The sequence below is a fragment of the Akebia trifoliata genome, chromosome 14, assembly GCF_017979445.1.
Source record: "Akebia trifoliata isolate Shusen 1 chromosome 14, ASM1797944v1, whole genome shotgun sequence".
Classification (NCBI taxonomy): domain Eukaryota; kingdom Viridiplantae; phylum Streptophyta; class Magnoliopsida; order Ranunculales; family Lardizabalaceae; genus Akebia; species Akebia trifoliata.
Genome location: NC_141388.1, coordinates 5,963,526 through 5,982,264, shown reverse-complemented (window position 1 = coordinate 5,982,264; position 18,739 = coordinate 5,963,526). Strand labels below are relative to the sequence as shown.

Genomic DNA, 18,739 nt, shown 5'->3' with positions numbered 1-18,739 from the left:
CAGTTTAGTGGGAAACATGGTGTGAAGTCTCATCACTAATCATAACAGGGTATTGTTAACGTGTGCCCTTAAAGTGCGATAAATACAGTTTAGCGATTGGATTTGGTACCGAAAGTGTCTTTTAAAATATTATTTTTTAACTCAGATGCTTATTCTAAAGGTGTATTTATTGCAATTGAGTGTGTGGCCTTAGGGCACACGTTAACAAGGCCCCATTATAATTTATAATTGATGTCCACCAACTTGACCCAGTTGTTTCGGATGAGTTATATAGACGAGTTGAACTCAAACCAATGCATGACAAACGAGTCGTGTGATAATAAATCATTCCGAAAAACGAGTCAACTCAGAATCAGACCAAGTTTGGACGATGTAGGAACTGCTTCTTTTATAGAACTGCTATTGGCACCCCAAATTTTACTAATTACATCTCAATTTCTTAAATTATTTTCCACCCCCTCATTAACATTAGAACATACCATTTAAACGCAACAAATGTTTGGTTAAGGTTATTACCTGAACGTTACAAACAATTAGGATTAGTCTCATATAAAAACCCAAATTTAACAAATAGATCTATAAACAAAACAAAAGATAAAGAGTTTCTATTGACACCCAACTTTCACTTATTCTTAGTATTGATTTATTTATTTTTAATTGTAATGTAATAAGTAAAAGTTGGGTTGCCAATAGCAGCTCTTTCACACAACACACACACACTCTCTCTTAAAAAAAAAAAAAAATTGGCCCGATCCAACAAGTAATTGGGCTAGTTTTCGATCCAAATACCATAAGATTTCGGATAACAATTGGACTATGTTTGGAGTGGATCCAATGTAAGCATATCCTTTCTCACATTATTGGAATTTGATTGATATGCTTTTTGGATTGAACTCTTATCATACTAGTTCCTTATCAATTTCTAGAACCTCAATCCAGGGCCTCTATTATCAGATTGTGGTGAATGGGTAACATAATTTACTTTTGTACAATAATCAAGCACTAAGAGATATAATGCACACATAGTTAAGTTTGACTTTAAAAGCTTTAGTGATAAATTACATGAAACAAGGTGGAGTGACAAAATGGGACATGGGAATAGTTCAGGCACGACTTTACTTCACAATTAAAAAATACTTCAAAAAATTTGGATTTTTTTTTGCCAAACAAAGAGCACACGACCTTATCTTATTAAAAGAGAATCATGAACCATCTATAGATGATTCTCAAATTGGACATATAAAATATTGAAAGTTCAGTAATAATCGTGTCACATTGAGTCATAAGCTTACAACTTACTCAAATTTGACTATATTTGAGGCAAGAAAATCTATACAATCTGTAATGTAGGAGTCGACTTAAGATCATTTCGTCATGTCAAGAATGTCTTTTGCAACCTAGGATCAATTCCATGGACTCCCCAAACAGTCTAGAGAATTGGGATGATGGTTGCATGTGCATGGATGGTAGGAAAACCTAACAAAGAGAGGACTCCTGACAAGTAACATGGATCAATATTAGGCAAGGCCAACAGGATATGTGAAACATAAAAATAATGACATGTATAATTATAGAGTGCTGATATTCTAACTAGAAAGTCTTCACTCGGTTAATACTCAGTTGACATGTTACGGACATGAAACTATAGATTTGTTTCCTTGAGATATACAAATGCACATTTTTTATGGGGATTTACAATTGTGTATCCCGTGGAAATAAATCTATGGTTCTATGCCCGTAACATGTCAATCAAGTATTGACTGGGTTGAAAACTTTCTAGTTAGAAAATCATTATTCATAATTATATCCTGTCAAGTAAATAGTAACTTCAAGCAAGTCGGGAAGATTGATAGGCAAACAACTAATGCCATTTAAGGCAACTGTATAAGCAATTTTTATTTTTTGTTTTGAAATATACATAGTACTTTGCTGGATTGTTATTGTTTGTCACCAATTATTATCTTGTCGAGGGATAGAGAAAGAGGCAAGACAAGAAAAAAGAGAAAAGTGATTTCTCGTATATTTATGAAAAAAATGAAATAGCAAAAATAACACAATCTTACAAAACACAAAGATTTACGTGATTCGGAATTATGCCTATGTCCATGGATCAAACTAAGAACGATCACTATTTTCTCATCAGTTTTATAGATTTAAAGATCTCTATTTATAAAATCAGGAGTTACCACAACATGTAAACCCCCCCACAATGGAAAACCCTTAATAAATGATTACACGACTACCCTTTTCACACCCATTAAATTTTTTTGGTCAAGGGCTCCTCCCCCGCATCTTTGCATAGCACAACAAAATACAAGACATTTACACATCAGTATTAACACCTCGACCATTAGACTACTAGATGAAAATGTTATTAATGAATGATGAATCGAAACAAGCATCAATGAACAATGTTGAGTATTTCTAAGAATTTTAGTGGTGTTGTGAATAGCGAGAAAAGAAACAAAGAAGATGAGTGACTTTATTTTTCATTCATTAAAAATGTTTGAGCAATCATATAAGACTTTTTAACCTCAACCCAACGAGGCTTTCCATCAAACTGTCAGTTGAGCTCAGTAGAAAATTTAAACATAGATTAATTAGCAAGTTCTTAAGGGATACACTTTTCTTGGGAATCTGTAGCATCTCAACTGCTTGTTTCATGAAGCAGCTCAACCAAAGGTTGAGGCCAGTGTGCTTCATTTATTTGATATTGACAAATTAGCTTTGATGTATAGACCTTGGTAATATTTTACATATTGAATTGAAGGTATAATTGAACAATTTTTTATTCATTCATCATTTCTTCAATTTGTCAACTATTCGTGAAATGCCTCGACCTTTCATGAATAACAATAATATTGTTTAATGAAGTCATGTGTGATTCGTATAATGAAGGAAACAATATATCTTTATGTTATTAGAGGGTACAAACATAAATTGGATAGTACAAAAAAATTACAATTGTTTTTTATGGAATATCATTCCCCATCAATTGCATCTAGCATTGTCTTTCGTTTTATTTTTGACATTTCAACTTAATTTTCTCATGTTATTGAGTGGTGATTGGATGAGAATTTCTTGTTTAGGGTTAGTTCAATCATTCTTTCTCATTTAGGCCTCTTCCATAGCTTTTGAAATTGATTGGTCAGTATTTGATTCTAATATACTCTAGTCCATAATTGATTGCTAAATATATTTCTAGACTTATTTACCTTCTCCTACTGTTGGTCATATACTTATTTGCCTTCTTATTGTATTTTTATAAATTAGGTAAATTAATGTATTTTTATAATTTATAAATAATTATATATGTATATATAGGGCGGCATTCGGAGTCCCTAAAGGGAGCCGAACATTGTGCCAAATATTTTTTCAATGTATGAGTTAGAAGTTTTAGAATGGGATGATTTTTTGCGAGGATGATCTCTATGATGAGGAGTTTATCCTCACAAAAAATCAGGCCATTCCGTAACTTCTAACCCCCATCAAAAGTGATTTGCAAAACTTGGACGGTTAACGATTCTTCAACTTGTAAACTAGAGTTATAAGTTTTGGAACGAGTTTATTTTTGATGATGATGATCTCCTCACCATAGAGATTATCCTCACAAAAAATCAGCCCATTCCAAAACTTTAATCCCTCTTTTGAAAAATGTTTGGCTCTTTTTAAGGCCTACAAAAGGGAGCCATTTGATTGGACACAATCCAATGGATGAGATGATTTTAAATTAAAAATAATGTGTTCACTTATATTTTTAAAAAAATTGTAAAGACCTCCCTGCTCCCTGTTTGTGTTTCGACCCTCTCTCTCTTGTAGCAACTCTCTCTCGATCTCTCTCCATTAAGAAAACTTCTCTCCTTTTTCTCTCAGTTTTCTATTAAGAAGGAACCCTGTGCTTTTGCTAAATTTTGGCATATTCATCCAAACTCAACTCATAAAGGTCTTTGGGGTCATTAGGGAGGGGAAGTTTCCATTTCCTTAGGGCAGTCACAAGTACCTTTGTCATCTTAGATAAGAGACTCCCTGCACAAATCTTGTGCTTATAGAAAGGTGTTCCCACAAAAAACACTAACACTAATATTACTAGCTCCAATGTAGGAAGAATAATGAGAAGAGAGGATTCCTTCTCAAGAGAAATTCGACAGCGAGAGAGAAAGGAGAGAGAATTTCTTAAGAGAAATTCGAGAGTGAGAGTGAGAGAGAGAGAGGAGAAAATGAAGAATAAGGATTTTGAGAGAGAGTTGTAAAAATTTAAAGAAAATGGGGATAACGATGTTTTTTTTATTTTTTTGACATCGTTGTAATAATTTAAGGATTTTAAGTTACACATGATTTGTGACTAAGAGCATCTATGACTATTGGATTGAATTCAATCTAATGATTGAGTTTCTTAAGATGAAATGTGAGATTTTTTTGACTAATGCTGAACGCTTTCCATATATAATACATGTAGCTGAGGTCAAACAAGGAAGATAAAGATAGAAGATGTCGAATGATCTTTTATCTTTTATGCACGCGTCGCACAAGAGTGGCATACACACCATATATAAATAAAAAAATAAAAAATACACGCGGGAATCAATTATCTTACTCCCATGTAGAATCTCTGTTTCCTTTGTGTCATCTACATTGTCCGCCTACACTACTACTACGCTTGATATCTCACTTTCTTATATAATGCAAAAGCATAGGCATCTCTATCTAATCTATACTACTTCCCAACGTGATCTACTGAGTAACAATGCTCCATTTGTTGTCGTTTAGTGAAATAGTTATCAAAAAGCTGACATCATCTGTTGAAAATCGAATGGTCTTAAATAATCCCTGCAAACCCCCGAATCCCATACAAGAATTAACAAACAAAAACTAAAGCAAATTTTGTATCTCCTCGAAATTTTCACTTATTATCATTATTTGTAACAGAGAGTGAGAGCTGAGAAAAGAAAAGGAGAACAACATACTTGATCGTACAGTTTTTGACCGGCTTTTTTATCGGTAATCGGTAAAAAAACCATTCTTCTCTTCAAGCAAAAGATCTGGCGGTGTGCACACAAAGCGGGGGGCCTATATAGATAGACCAGCCAAATAGTACAAAAGACCTATGACGTCATCAACTGGTCCACACTCAGTATAAGGACAAGATGTCGAATCATATCCAATCAAGAGCTGACACGTACGATTTTCTGACCCCTCTTCCTATTTATCCCGCATGGCATGATTCTCGTACTTAAATAATGGTAGTTTCGTTAATTTAGAATATTTGAGAGGATATTATTGTCATTTCAAAGTGGGATTCTTTGTTTTGACCACGTAGGTCAGTCATTTGTGCAGCGGTACTTCCCTCGCGAACCTTTTAAACCTGAATGGGCATTTCGTAATTTAGGTTTTAATTATGTGTATTTTAGTAATAACTGTTCTTGCTTTTTAAAGTGCTCTAATTTAATGTCATCACCTTTATAACGCGGAGAAAGGGAGCGAAATTTCTGTAGGGGTTGAGGGAGACTTGTTACTTGAAGTTTCAACTTTCACGAGACACGAATTTTCTGACGTTAAAACTAACGGCGACGTTAGTTTTTTCTTCTAATTCTGTTTGTCGATTCGCCATTATTGTTTTCGAGCTCTTTCGAAGCTCTCGTTGGTTCCGAAATCTCGACAGATCTGTTGGAATTCTAGTTGAATATCGCAGGATTTATGGTGGTGTTCTCTTGCGAAAGTTTGAATTTCGATTTCAGTGGAATTTTGACGCAGAAGTAACTATAGTGGAAGAAGATTTGTTGAGAGGTAATAAAATTTGTGATTTTTTTTTTTTAATCAAAAGTTTCGGATTTTGTTATTTTAGTTCATGAAAGGTAGATTTTGTTTTCTAGATTAAAGACCTTGAGTAATTTCTGATTGTTAGTGAAGATTAGCTATAGAACTTGTAGAATTAAAGATTCAGTTTCTCGATCTAGCGCACGAGTTCAGTTGCAGAAACTCTCAACTTTTAACTTCAGAACTTAATTTCAACGCTTAACCTTTGCGAGTGGATCCAGTAGTTGCAGATTGAGATTCACGAGAGCTGGAGCTTGAGATCTTCGAGTTCTTCAGTTAAAGCGACTAACGGAATGTTAACGCCGTTATCTAGTCTGAACTGTTAGGGTTCCGTCCGATAGTTAACGAGGTGCTTGTTGAAGGATTCCTTCTCCGTTATCTCTTATCATTTGTTATTATTATTATCTTCATTAATTTCGCTTTTTTGTGAAATTTGAGTTTTCTCAAGTTAAAAGTTTACCCATAGAAAAAAATTGCATTATCGTGGAAAGTTTCGTAGACTGTTTATGACGGTGAGGTGGGTGGTCGGAAACGCATAAATAGAAAGCCTAGATTTCATACTAAGCGATGAGAGAGAGAGAGAGAGAGAGAGAGAGAGAGAGAGAGAGAGAGAGATTTCACAATCCCATGTGATCTCTGGAAGTTCAAACTTGTAAGCGATGGATGGTAAAAGACCTCTCTCTCTCTCTCTCGTACTCTCAATCTAAGTTGTTGATGAAGTGGAATAATATTATGCATGATTTAATTTCTTTGTAACAAGTATTCACATTGATAAGATAGTTTGATTAGATGTAGACTTTGATATTTATCTAACTTTATATATTAGTCTTCTCAATAAAGTTTTTTGTTTTATTTTGAAAATTTCTTCTAAATAATGTTATAAATCTTGCAAAACTGAATGTGTTTGCAGGAGAAATTGATGAGATGATTTTGAGTGAGATGGGCCTTTTATTAGAATTCTTGTTATCTTTATAAACTTAATGGATTTGGATATTTGAATTGGCTGATCTAGTTGTTCCTTCTATGAGAGCATTGGCCCTTATACATTTGAAGCTGGTGAATCTGGAAAAGTTAATTGAGTATTGGAAGAACCCATGTGTGAGAGATTTGAGTTGGGATGTATGAACCCAACAACGACAAGCTTTGAGAATTCGCCTTTGGGAATAAGTAGCTTTAGACCTGAAACCCACATAGCGCAGCAAAGACGACGTGATAAACTTAGAACTCCACAAAGTGCAGCACCAACCCTCCAAGATTTCCCTAACCAATTAGTAGAGTTACCCAGTGAAGTTCTAATTCAAGTACGTAGTGATAGGAACTGTGATTTACTTTGTGACCCAACAATGTTTTCCTCAGAAATGCTTAATTTTTCGATGAACAACCATGTTTTATTAGCTCATAAAGATTCCATGTTGCATCAAGAATCCGATGCTGGCCAATCTAGTAGGCCTGAAGGTCCCAGGGACACGACATTTGCTCATTCTTCACACACAGTTTTATCTAACTTCACTCCAGCCAAAGTTACTGATCCACAAAACCCTTGTTATTGGAAAGGCATTGGAGCACAGCCAAGCTGTGATTGGATTGTGAATTATGCCAATGGATCAGGTGGTAATGCTGGCAGTCAAAGTCCATTCTTTGTTGGGGAAGTTTACCTGGTAATGTGAAGGAAGCCAGTCTGTCTGCTTCTTCACAGTATCTGAAACCTGGTTGCAATGGGTACCAACATGTACAATCTTCATTTACTAACCCAGTCAGTGTGATTTCAAGTCAAGCTGGTCAAAAGCAGTATGGTGAATTGAACTTCTGTACTCCATTTTACCAAAATACCCTTCAAGAAGTTGTGACTTCTTCCACCATGGGTAGCCAAGGTTTTGAAAACATTAGGGAAACTGGCCATGTGTCATGGGTAGAAGGTGGGAATGAATTGCCTTCGAGGCTTGATAATGCTATTGCTTGGGTGCCCAAAGCAATGGAAGGTACTCATCATTGGAATAATGAATTGGATTTTGTGATGAATAAGGGTGGACGAACCTTGGAGACTGTTGCGGGTGATTGTACTGCAAGGGGCCTATCTCTATCACTCTCTTCACATGCACCTTCTGAATTACATTTATCCCAGTTCACAGACAGATTCGAGCCAGAAAATTTGCAATCTAGGACTGGCATTTGCAGTTCTTCTCGAGATTTGAAGACTAATACCTCTGATTATTTATTTTCAAAATCATCTCCTTTTAACAAAGGATATGAAAATTCTGTTCAAGGTATTGTTAACTCACCTACGTATGCTTGTAGGAGTACCGTCCCTCTTGGACCCTTCACTGGGTATGCAACAATTTTGAAGAACTCCAAGTTCTTGAAACCTGCCCAGCAGCTTCTGGATGAATTTTGTAGTGTCGCTGGCCCAAAACTTGTCAAAACGTGTGAAATGTCTGAGTGGGGTTCTAGAGATGTAAGCGTGTTGTCTGATTCCATGAAAGCTGAAATTGAGGATGGCAGGACAGGAGGGAACTCGGGTATGTCATCTTCTTCATTTTACAGTTCTAACGAAGCTGGTGGTGAAATTGGAGTAGCAAGTGAAACTTGTCAATCTTATCACCCCGAGTTTCAACAAAAGAAGGCGGCGAAACTCTTATATATGCAGGAGGAGGTTAGTACCAGTCATTTTCGTATTAATACTTTTTTTTTTCTTTCTTATATTGATGTTTAGTTATTTCCCTTATTTATTTACTCCATTTATGTGTAATAGAGTGGTAAAATTTCTTGATGTTATTGCTCCTCTCAGCTAAGAATTGTCACCTTTATATTTTGTTTTATCCAACATAGGACACTTGCCTCATCCCACTTTCTAGAATTACATTACATTTTGAGAATAGAAACCAGAGTTTCTTTTCCTGGTGTAAAGTAGGCTGTGAACATTTGTGCTTGTCTTTCGACAGATATAAGAGGAAAGTGCCATGATTAAATCTATTGAGTTTAATTGAAACTTTTGATATATTATTTAAAATTTCTGCAATGAACTGTTTGAAAAGTCAATTATGAAAGATGCAACATACCTGAACGTTTTACCTACATGTATTTGTCAAAGAAGACCAAGAATATTGATGGTGAAACAAATAACCAAGTGCATAACGTATAGACATGACTTAATGTGAATGAACTTTATATCAGTATAATGTGGACATTTATACTTTATTTTTAATTATATGTTAAGTTAATTCAAGCCTCTTGAGAAAGAGTCTTTAATTTGCGTTGTCTTATGGTTAATTTCATCTTTGGCTGTCATGTTAATTTCCTCTTTGAAAATGTCATTTGGTTTACTTTTGTGGAATTTGTTTGTCATTAGAAACTTATTATGTGATAGTTAATAGTTTTATCCAAATGGCAAGGCATTGTGGACACATTTAGGTGCTTAAACACCTCCAATTTTTCCACTTGAAATTTACAGCCTTGGATTAAGTTAAACAAACAAAGCTTATGTAGATTGTAGACTGGCCAATATAATATAACAATATCTTGATTGTGAACCAATTTTTGGTCAACATTTGTCTACAATTGAATTTTAAATTTTATTAATAATTAAGAGAAAGAAAAGTGGGGTTTGTATAAACCATAAAGTTAAACTAAGCGAAAATGAGTGTAATTGCAAACCTAGAATGGGTTGGGGTAGTTGATTTTGTCTCGAGTTTGTGTTCTGAAAATAAGAAGCAACGGAGAACGAGAAGAAAAAAAGCAACATGCAATCACCCATATTTTACGTGGTTTCATCGAGATTCAGGTACTTCCATGGATTACACCGATTCCACTATGCAGAGAAAACTAGCTGTTACAATTACCCCCTTTCATTGAAAAGAGCAAATAGATACCCTAGAGAGAAAAAAATAGCACTCGTTGTTGACCAGTACCATCAGGCTCCACAAACAATGATAATTTGGACATTTCATTAGAAATGGATGACCAAAAGGACACATCAAATCTTGATTCCTTATTACTATTCATTTTGGACTTCTGTCTCTCGTGGAGGGAAAGAGGCAAAGGCATCCTCATGGCATTTTAGAGGCCTCAAAATTATAATGAATCCTATGCACATCAAGTAATTAGGGAGAGATCTTAAGTATCTATTAGTTAAGATAGAGGTTAGGTAATTATTGTATTGGTTGACTTTTGCTATTGAGGGTTTCTCTTGTAATTAAAAAAATCTAATTGTTTTGTTGACAATCAATTAAGGTCTGAAATTTTTTTGGAAGGCGTTTCGAGCTCTAAGGCTTTCAAAAAAGACTATGGGGACCTGGTGATTAATCAAATTGGGAAAATATTGTTTAGTGAAGGAGCTTTGGAGGCCATTGAAATTGGTAGTCCTTGAATTTACTAAAATTTATTAGTGGAAATTCTTGGTCGGTTTGTTAGATGTCCTTAATGGTAAACAACGTAAAATAATGTTCTTATATGGTTGGTTCTCTCTCTCTCTCTTTAAAATGTGATCCGTAAAGAAACAGGTAATTGCCACCATGTAGGTATGAAATTATAAGGTTTATATATAATATGTCTCTTTTAGATAAAATTCTATTATTTGGATTTCGTATATACACGGTCAGGATTGCCTATTGTGTGTTTGTTTATGATTTCCGGGTATTATTTTTCTTTGTGAGCATTCTATTCCAATAATTTCTATCAGGTGCAGTGAGCCAAATCTTGCTTTAGATAACATGTCTACTCTAGCAAATTGTATGCAAGAAAAACAGTTAACAATCAAAATAAAAACGTAAATCAAAATTAAATATTGGACAAAACTCACATCCGTCCATGGGGTTATGATGAGATGCTTCATTTTCACAATTTCATGTTCTCTAAGAAAAATGAAAAAGAAAAAAAAAAACTCAGAGAAACTCTAATACAAGTTTGGTATAAATTTTAGTTTGTAAAAAAGACAATTGACCCCAAGGAAAAGATGACAAAATTGAGTGAAAAGTATCCCCATAAAATTGAGTAATTAAAAAAGTAACCCTTAGGGAAATTTGAGTTGGGATTGGGCTAAGGATTTGACTATAATAGGGTTTCCTTAGAACTTTAGGATCAACTTTAAGGGGTTGGTTGTGATGTTTAATTTTGAAAATATGGTTTAAGGTTTGTAGGGTAAGGATTAAAGGTGAAGAGAATGTGGAAAGTTTAAGGGTTGAGGAAAAGCGGTTTCGAGAAATCAAGATTTAAGAATTCAAGAATAAAGAATAAAGAAATTAAAGATTTCTTGAAAAAAAAATCAAGAAAATAGAGTATATATCTTTAAAAAAAAAAAAAAAAAAGGATTAGAGGGTTCTTGATGGTTTCTTTATCTCTCACAAATAAATAAAAAAATTGTAGAAAAGATGGATTGAAGAAGAAGATAGAGGATAAGAAAAAGATTTAAAAAAAAAAATGATATATTTATCTTGGAATCACCCCTATGATTTCCATGGCATAACTATGTTGAATGCTCCAACATCTAAATCATAAAAAACAGAAATTTTCTCAATTTCTTTTTATTCTATTCATCCTCTGTCAATAAGCCCTAATACAATCTATAAATAAAGAAAATCTCTAAGATTCCTACGAAAATTAAAATACTTAATAGAGAAACTACTAAAACTCTAATTTTCTAATTAAATTTATTGTAAATTTCCAACCCATATAAACTTAAATTAAAAAAAAAAAAAAAAAAATCCAAAAGTTACCAAGTTACCCCTAAACATTATACTAAGACTATGGGCTAATAAAACATGAAAATAAGCCCAAAAAACATAAAACTGGTAGTCTAAAACAGAAAATTTTATAAACATAAAAATCAACCCTTCAAGCTTTGATGTCCCCACAAAGCAAAGAAGTCGTGTAGAATCACAAGTTTTAGATTCTTTTATTAAAATACATAGTTGTTAGAATACATTTCAATCTAAATTCATGCCTTTTTTTTTTTTTTGGGTATTTTTTTTTTTTTTTGTGAATGGTTTGTTAGTAGGGAGGAAAAAGGTTGTCAAAATATGATTTTCTTAAAAGATAATTCTTATTTTTTGAAAGTCGGTCTAAATATTTTTTCTGATATTTAGGTCTGCATCTGCTGTTTAATCTATATATGATCTCGCAAATGAAAGCCAAAAATTACTGAAATTGTAAGTGGGTATTTGCAGAAAATATATCAAATAAAAGGTAAGAATCCTTTTATGAAAGTTTATAAGGAGAAACTAATCCTAGAGGGCATGTAGTTCAAGGTATAGTGTGAAAAAAGCCCAAATTTGACGGCCTTGGGCTGTCAAATTTCATAAAATTCGATGGACAAAGGGGTTGAATTGGCGTTGAATTTTTCATTGTCAATTTTTTTTTTTGATGGGTCGAGGATGAGAGAAATTCGACAGCTCTAAGCTGTCAAATCTGGAAATATCTAGACTTTCGACGGTCCTAGACCGTCAAAATTCAGTTTCTAAAATTTGTAGGCCTTGGCCCGTCAATTTTTTCTGTCGACTTTTCCAGTTTTCACGTAGTGAGGTGTAATTGTATATACAGATAAATTGTAGCATTCAAGTATAGGATTGGGTTGCTTGATGTTTGAGTGGGTTCAAGTCCAAACTTTTTGGGTTCAAAGATTTTGGTGCTACCATTGTCTAAGAGATGAATTGGCTACAGATTTATAGAGAGATTTGATTCCTATGACTATGGAAGTAATGAGGCTACCTACCTGTTACTATTGTTTGTATCAATACTTGTGCGTGGGCTGAGTCTGTTCCAAGTACTCTTGTTTCTTGCTTCATGTCATGACAATGCTTGTGTAGATCATTGACCCTATTTTTTATTTTTGCAACCTTTTATATATATATATATGAGAAAAGCCCTGAAGGCAATAATGGAATTCAATATGGATCCTATACTCGTGATAATGTTATTCTTGGATCATTGTCAATGTTTGCCACAGTGTGCCACTTTAGTGGACCTCATTTAAAGTTCTGAAAAGTAATGCTAACTAATGATTCCATCTCCACACTAAATTTGTGGTGGTGTCCAATCAGTCAACATCTTTAGGATCTATTGTCACAAGCTTCCAATGATTAATAGTTGTAATTTTTTCATTGTTGACCTCACAAACTTTTACTGAGTTTTAGATGTAAACTATCTACAGATGATATGTTTTGTTTGTTTATAAAAAGTAGGTAGGTCTTGAAATCCTTGTTATAGTTGAATCTCTAGCTGGGGATAAAAGGGATTTAAGTTTCATTGCTTGATTCTACACTGCCACCAAATTGGGAAAAAAAAATCTCCTAGGGTCAGAAGTCTGATTGTTTTAGCGTTGCATCTAATGCTTATTTATTTGGTTGTAAAATGGATTCAAGTTTCAGTGCTTGGTTCTACATTGCCACCAAATAGGGAAAGAAAAAACCTCCTGGGGTTGGAAGTCTGATTGTTTTAGCTTTGCATCTAATACCTATTTATTTGATTGTAAACAATTTGAGGCATATGGAGGAACAGGACTTGACTTTGCATCACTATCATGCGAAAGATTTACCTTGGATTATTGAGATTTTTTTCATGTCTATTTCAGAAATTTATTTTTTTATTGAACCAAATGTAGTGCTTTAAAGGCGGTATTTTTATCCTTGCATCCTCATCGTGGGATGAAGTTGAATAATATAGCTAAGAAGATGAAGTCTTGAGGTACATTTTTATTGGTAGTCTCATTTATAGTCGTCGTTATGACCTTTTTTTTTTTTTTTATTTATAATTTGGTTTCACAAGAAACATGGAAAGTCCTAGAACAAGATTTGTCAAAATTTTTGGTCTTTGGCTTTTCTGAAGTATTAATAATGGGTGTGTTAACACATGAATATGTAGCTTAAATGTTTATCGAACAATTTGGGTAAAATATTTAAGAAAAATCAGTGTATAACCGTGAACATTGAGAATCCTAGGCAAATTAAACACAAGAAGCTAATGTTGGAGTTGTGCAGTAAAAGTAATGTGAATGTGGGACTGATTAAGGCATCTACCATAAACTAGGAATGAAGGAGTTAAAATTATGCCCGGAGGCGAATAATTGGGTGTTGCATGACTGTAGGATAGCACTGCTTTCTTTTCAGTCTGTATAGCAAATGAGTCAGAACCTTTTCATCGTATAATCATTACCACAACTTCAAGGTTTTCTGTAAGATAACTCTTTCAACTAATAGAACGAGGTTATTCCTCAGTATGATCCTTAGGGAATTTGAGTGGTTTGTCATCTGCCAGGAGATCATTCAAGCCTTGAGGTTTTGATGACATTGTGTGCGTGAATGATGTTTATAACTTTTCTTATTGTTCAGTGAAGCAAACAAGCTGGGTGTTTATTATTTGGGGAATGAATGATCTAAGGAATAAATTATGGAACATTGAGCAATAGCTAGTTTTCAAGTTACTGAAAAATGGTATTGTTAATTCCTCCTTTAGAATCATTTAGACATTTCCACAAAAAGAAGGAATCTTGCACCTTTTTGAATTATTTTTGTATAAAACATAGAAAAACTTATCCATAAGTAAATTGGATCACCTAAGGGGAATGAATTTTTGGATAATAGGATATCCACCACCACTTTTTTGTTACTTTTCCTGGCCAAAATCCAAAATCCAAACTCCAAGTGGTTGTCATCCTCTGCTGATGTAGTGTTGCCAAATTACTGTTACAATTATCAAGTGGCCTGGCCCATGACACCACAAGCGGTCTTATCTAACTTTAATTCAGTGCTGAACCAGCACTACAGCTGAAGTAATTTTCACACTAGTCCAAATTGAATTCACAGGTATCCCCTCTATATATGGTCACAATGTTTAATGTATTGTTCTTTTTTCCGTGTTAGAATGTTTATATTGTTGTTAATGAAGGCCATTCTAAACTCTATTATCAGTAATATGTGCTATTAGATTAGAAATTTCCTCGATTGCTTCGTCATAAACTGCAGAGTATCGCTCGAAGCTTCAACTTTTTATCCGTGCATTGTGCATTTCATGTTTTGCTAGATAGAGGATCATAGTAGCATCTCAATTTAATTTCATGGTTCCGAATCTGTTTTGGTGACTGCCACCCTTGCTGTGCTCTCTAAAGGTTTGCAGAAGGTACAAGCATTACCACCAACAAATGCAAATGGTAGTGTTCTCCTTTGAAACTGTAGCAGGTCTCAGTGCTGCTACTCCTTACACTGCATTAGCGTTCAAGACCATCTCAAGGCATTTCCGATGCCTGAAAAATACTATCTCGGACCAGATCAGGCACGCAAGCAAGGCATTGGGAGAGGATTTGTCATCCCCGACCACGGGTACAAGTAATAGTAAAGGTGAGATGAATGTCCCGAGGTTAAGGTTCATTAATCAGAGCCTTCGTAACCAGAAGGCTGGTGGTGATGGCCTAGGCTTCCTTCAACCCCAACAACATGTCTGGAGACCCCAGAGAGGCCTACCCGAACGTGCAGTTTCTGTTCTTAGAGCCTGGTTGTTTGAGCACTTTCTTCACCCGTGAGTCTCTCTCTCTCTCTCTCTCTATATATATATATATAATGGGGGTGTTTGATTTATATGATTCTTTGCTGTTTCATTTTTCAGGTATCCAACTGACACAGATAAGCATATGCTAGCGACTCAAACAGGTCTATCTCGAAACCAGGTAGGTACCATACTTTTTTCAGTGCTAAAATACTTGGGGGAATAGTGATTTCCGAGAATTTCCAGGACTGGCTTGGTTTCCTTTATATATGTATCACGTTTTAAATTGATGTTGATGGGATGACTTTGAATATATGGTTCCTCGACCTTAGCAATGAATCTACCATATCATTGTGTGGGGAAAAGGGTGCCTTGAAGAAAATACCTTTGCACAAGTGATCACATTGGATGATTCCTTGGTCATTGTTGCGAGCTTCAGTATGCGACCCATTGATTTCCAGTATCCACAAGCCTTGCACCTCTCATCAATTTAAATGGAACTTGGACTGGATCAGCAGACCATGTATAATACACCTGCATAAAGATCTTGTTCACTCTTAACAGTTATTGATTTGCTTAATGCAGGTATCGAACTGGTTCATCAACGCCCGAGTGCGAGTATGGAAGCCCATGGTTGAGGAAATGCACACTCTCGAAACTAAAGGGGGTACAGAAATGGATGTGAATTCAGGCAGGAGCAATACCAAGACTGACACGGACAGTGGTGATGGGCAGACAGGTGACCGATCATCAACAAGCCCATGATTGACGCAATGTCCCTAAAACAACTGGAGTACTCGATGGTGGAGCCTTCTCCGAGTGCTACTGAAGTTGGAGAGAGTTCGGAACAGTGGTCTCAGAAGCGGTCAAGGATGGAGTGTCAGATTCCAACAGGCATGGATGGAAGCTTGATGGGTTTTGTACCATACCACCAAAGCGGGCTGGAGATGGCGGGAATGGGAGCTGTGTCGCTTACATTAGGACTCAGACAGAGCGCTGAGGGTGCACACCTGCAGCAGCAGCAGCAACAACAACAGCAGGAACATACTCAGCTAAGGAGACAATTTGGAGGTCAGATGGTTCATGATTTTGTGGGTTGATTTTGGTTTTAATAGAATGAGTTGATGAGAGAAAGAAGCCTGAGATCCAGGATAAGGTGATGGGAAAAGGGTATCTTTGTCTTCCTCCGTTGGATTAGTTGGGCAGATTAAATTATGAAGCATGAGTTGCATGAGAGAGATGAAGCCATCATGATGCATGATGGATGATATAGAATTGGTGATTTGGTCATATGAAGGTGAATGGTACATTTGGAGGGGAAAAGGTTGGTGATGTAAAATATGGTTTGAAGATTTGAAATTCTAGTTAATTTGTTTAGGATATGTATTGCTTACGAAGGTGGGGATTCATAGAAGCACTTTATTGGCAGGGGTGACATTTTGATGGGGAATCAACGCACAAGCGTGCATTATCCCACTTACGGATTGTTTGATAATTACTAAAAGCCAGGTTGGATCCGATGATATGCATATTAAGATCCGGGATTTTTTTTGGGTTCCGGATCCAATTCAGATCCGTCGTAGACCATATATATATGAGTCGAGATCCCAGGTATTGTTCCATTCCTATAAAACGGATTGGTGCCTGTGGCATAATTTGATTAGAAAATAAACATATTGGGCTGCATGAACGGCCTGATTAGGAGTCCGAAGTGTTTTAAACTCCAATTAAAACATGCTACGTAGACACCTATCTTATTTTATAGGAATACGACACCATATTGGATATTGAGTCTATATGAATTTATCTAGTCAATTGGGTCAGTTGGTTTGAATTGCATTTCACGTTAGAAACATTTCTAGATTGAGTCAGTCTGTTTCGTCGGGTTGATTAATATTGGAACTAGGCTCATTAAATCATATATTCAATCCGTTTTTTATTTGGATCTACTCTTAAGGATCCAAACTCACTAAATTCAAGTGCGGATCACTTGGATTTCAGGTCAATCCAACCCATTTTTTCCCAACTGAGAAAGATGCTTTATTTATTTATATATTATTTCTCATCATCGTCACTATCATCATCATCATCATTTTATCCAAGGGTTGAAGGTGCCTTGTTTTGAAAAGAAAAATCAAAGGGTTTTAAGCCAGTTTTTACAAGTCTATGAGAAAAGACTGAAATCAAGACACATGTTGCCATAAGAAGGTTATCTCCAATATTCAATAAACGTGGGGTCAAAATACTTCCTGATCTTTCGTAATCCTACATTTGATAGAAAGCCTAAGTGTTCGAGGCGTCCAAGAAAAAAAAATTTAAATTAAGAAGAAAAATTTAGCATGCTTGTGGATTAATTTTTCTAAGTACTTTTGATTCTTGCAGGGAGTCAGAAATACTTTAAGGGTATGTTTGATTGCACATGGAAAATTAAGTGAAAAATCAATTTTCATGGAAAATGACATTTTTCAAGTGTTTGATTGCACATGAAAATGAAAATTCATTTTCCACCCAATTCAAAAAGTCCACTAAATCATGAATTTACTTTTCCACCCATATGGGTGGGAAGTGAAATCTACCCATATTTTACATCCTCAATTCTTCCCTACCACCACCACTACCACTACCACCACCACCATTACACTAACCTCGTCGTCGTCGTCGTCGTCATCGCCTTCGTTACCATCGCCGACGCTGTCGTTACCATCACCGTTGGCTTCGTCTCCGACCACCTTCTCTCTCTCTCTTCTTCTTCTCCTTCTTCTACATCCCTTACCTCTTCCGCCACCACCACCACCATGTTCTCCCCCCATCTTCCTCACTTACCTTCGTCATCGCCTCCACCGTGGCCGTCGCCTCCGCCACCTTTGTCGTCACCACATCCTCCCCCCTCCCTCTTCCTCGTCATCTTCTTCTTCCTTTTTCTCCTCTTCTTCTTTTTTCTCATATTTTTCCATGATTTTATCCAAGTGAAATCAAACAATGGAATTTGATTTTCCAATCCTACCTATTTTCCATGGATTTCAAATTCCATGGAAAGTGACTTTCCATGCAATCAAACATACCCTAAGAGTGTTTGTATAAATGACTCTCGGAGAGAAGTATTTCTCAATTTGAAGTCGTTTTAGTGTTTTTTCACGAAGTACTGTCGCAACTACTTTTCATAAGTGTGTTTGCGGGGAGCACTAAATCCTGTCAAAACTGCGGTTCATATGATGAAAATATCCTTGCCCAATTTTAAATTCCAACCACTGTCCATGACTTGTTCCTAAACGAAAACAAAAAACACCCTCTTAAGGTTTTGACCTCTTCGATCAACCGCAACAGCTCCTCGTTGTCATCATGCCTCATCAGCATCAACAACCTCTTTGATCAGTAGCAGCAAAACCCTAACTAAAACCATCTTCTTGAACAACAGATTTCTCCCAATTCAGATAAACCTTAGATTTGGCAACAACTT

The 18,739-nt window shown here is 35.5% G+C and overlaps 1 pseudogene across 1 annotated transcript; it reads left to right on the top strand.

Moving 5' to 3' along the window:
* The first annotated feature begins 6,035 nt into the window (after positions 1-6,035).
* On the top strand, positions 6,036-16,802 carry LOC147385814 (BEL1-like homeodomain protein 3; annotated as a pseudogene). The gene is made up of 5 exons (XR_015171799.1): positions 6,036-6,163; positions 6,725-8,464; positions 14,909-15,315; positions 15,403-15,463; positions 15,868-16,802. The product of XR_015171799.1 is annotated as a BEL1-like homeodomain protein 3 (transcript).
* Positions 16,803-18,739: the final 1,937 nt, after the last annotated feature.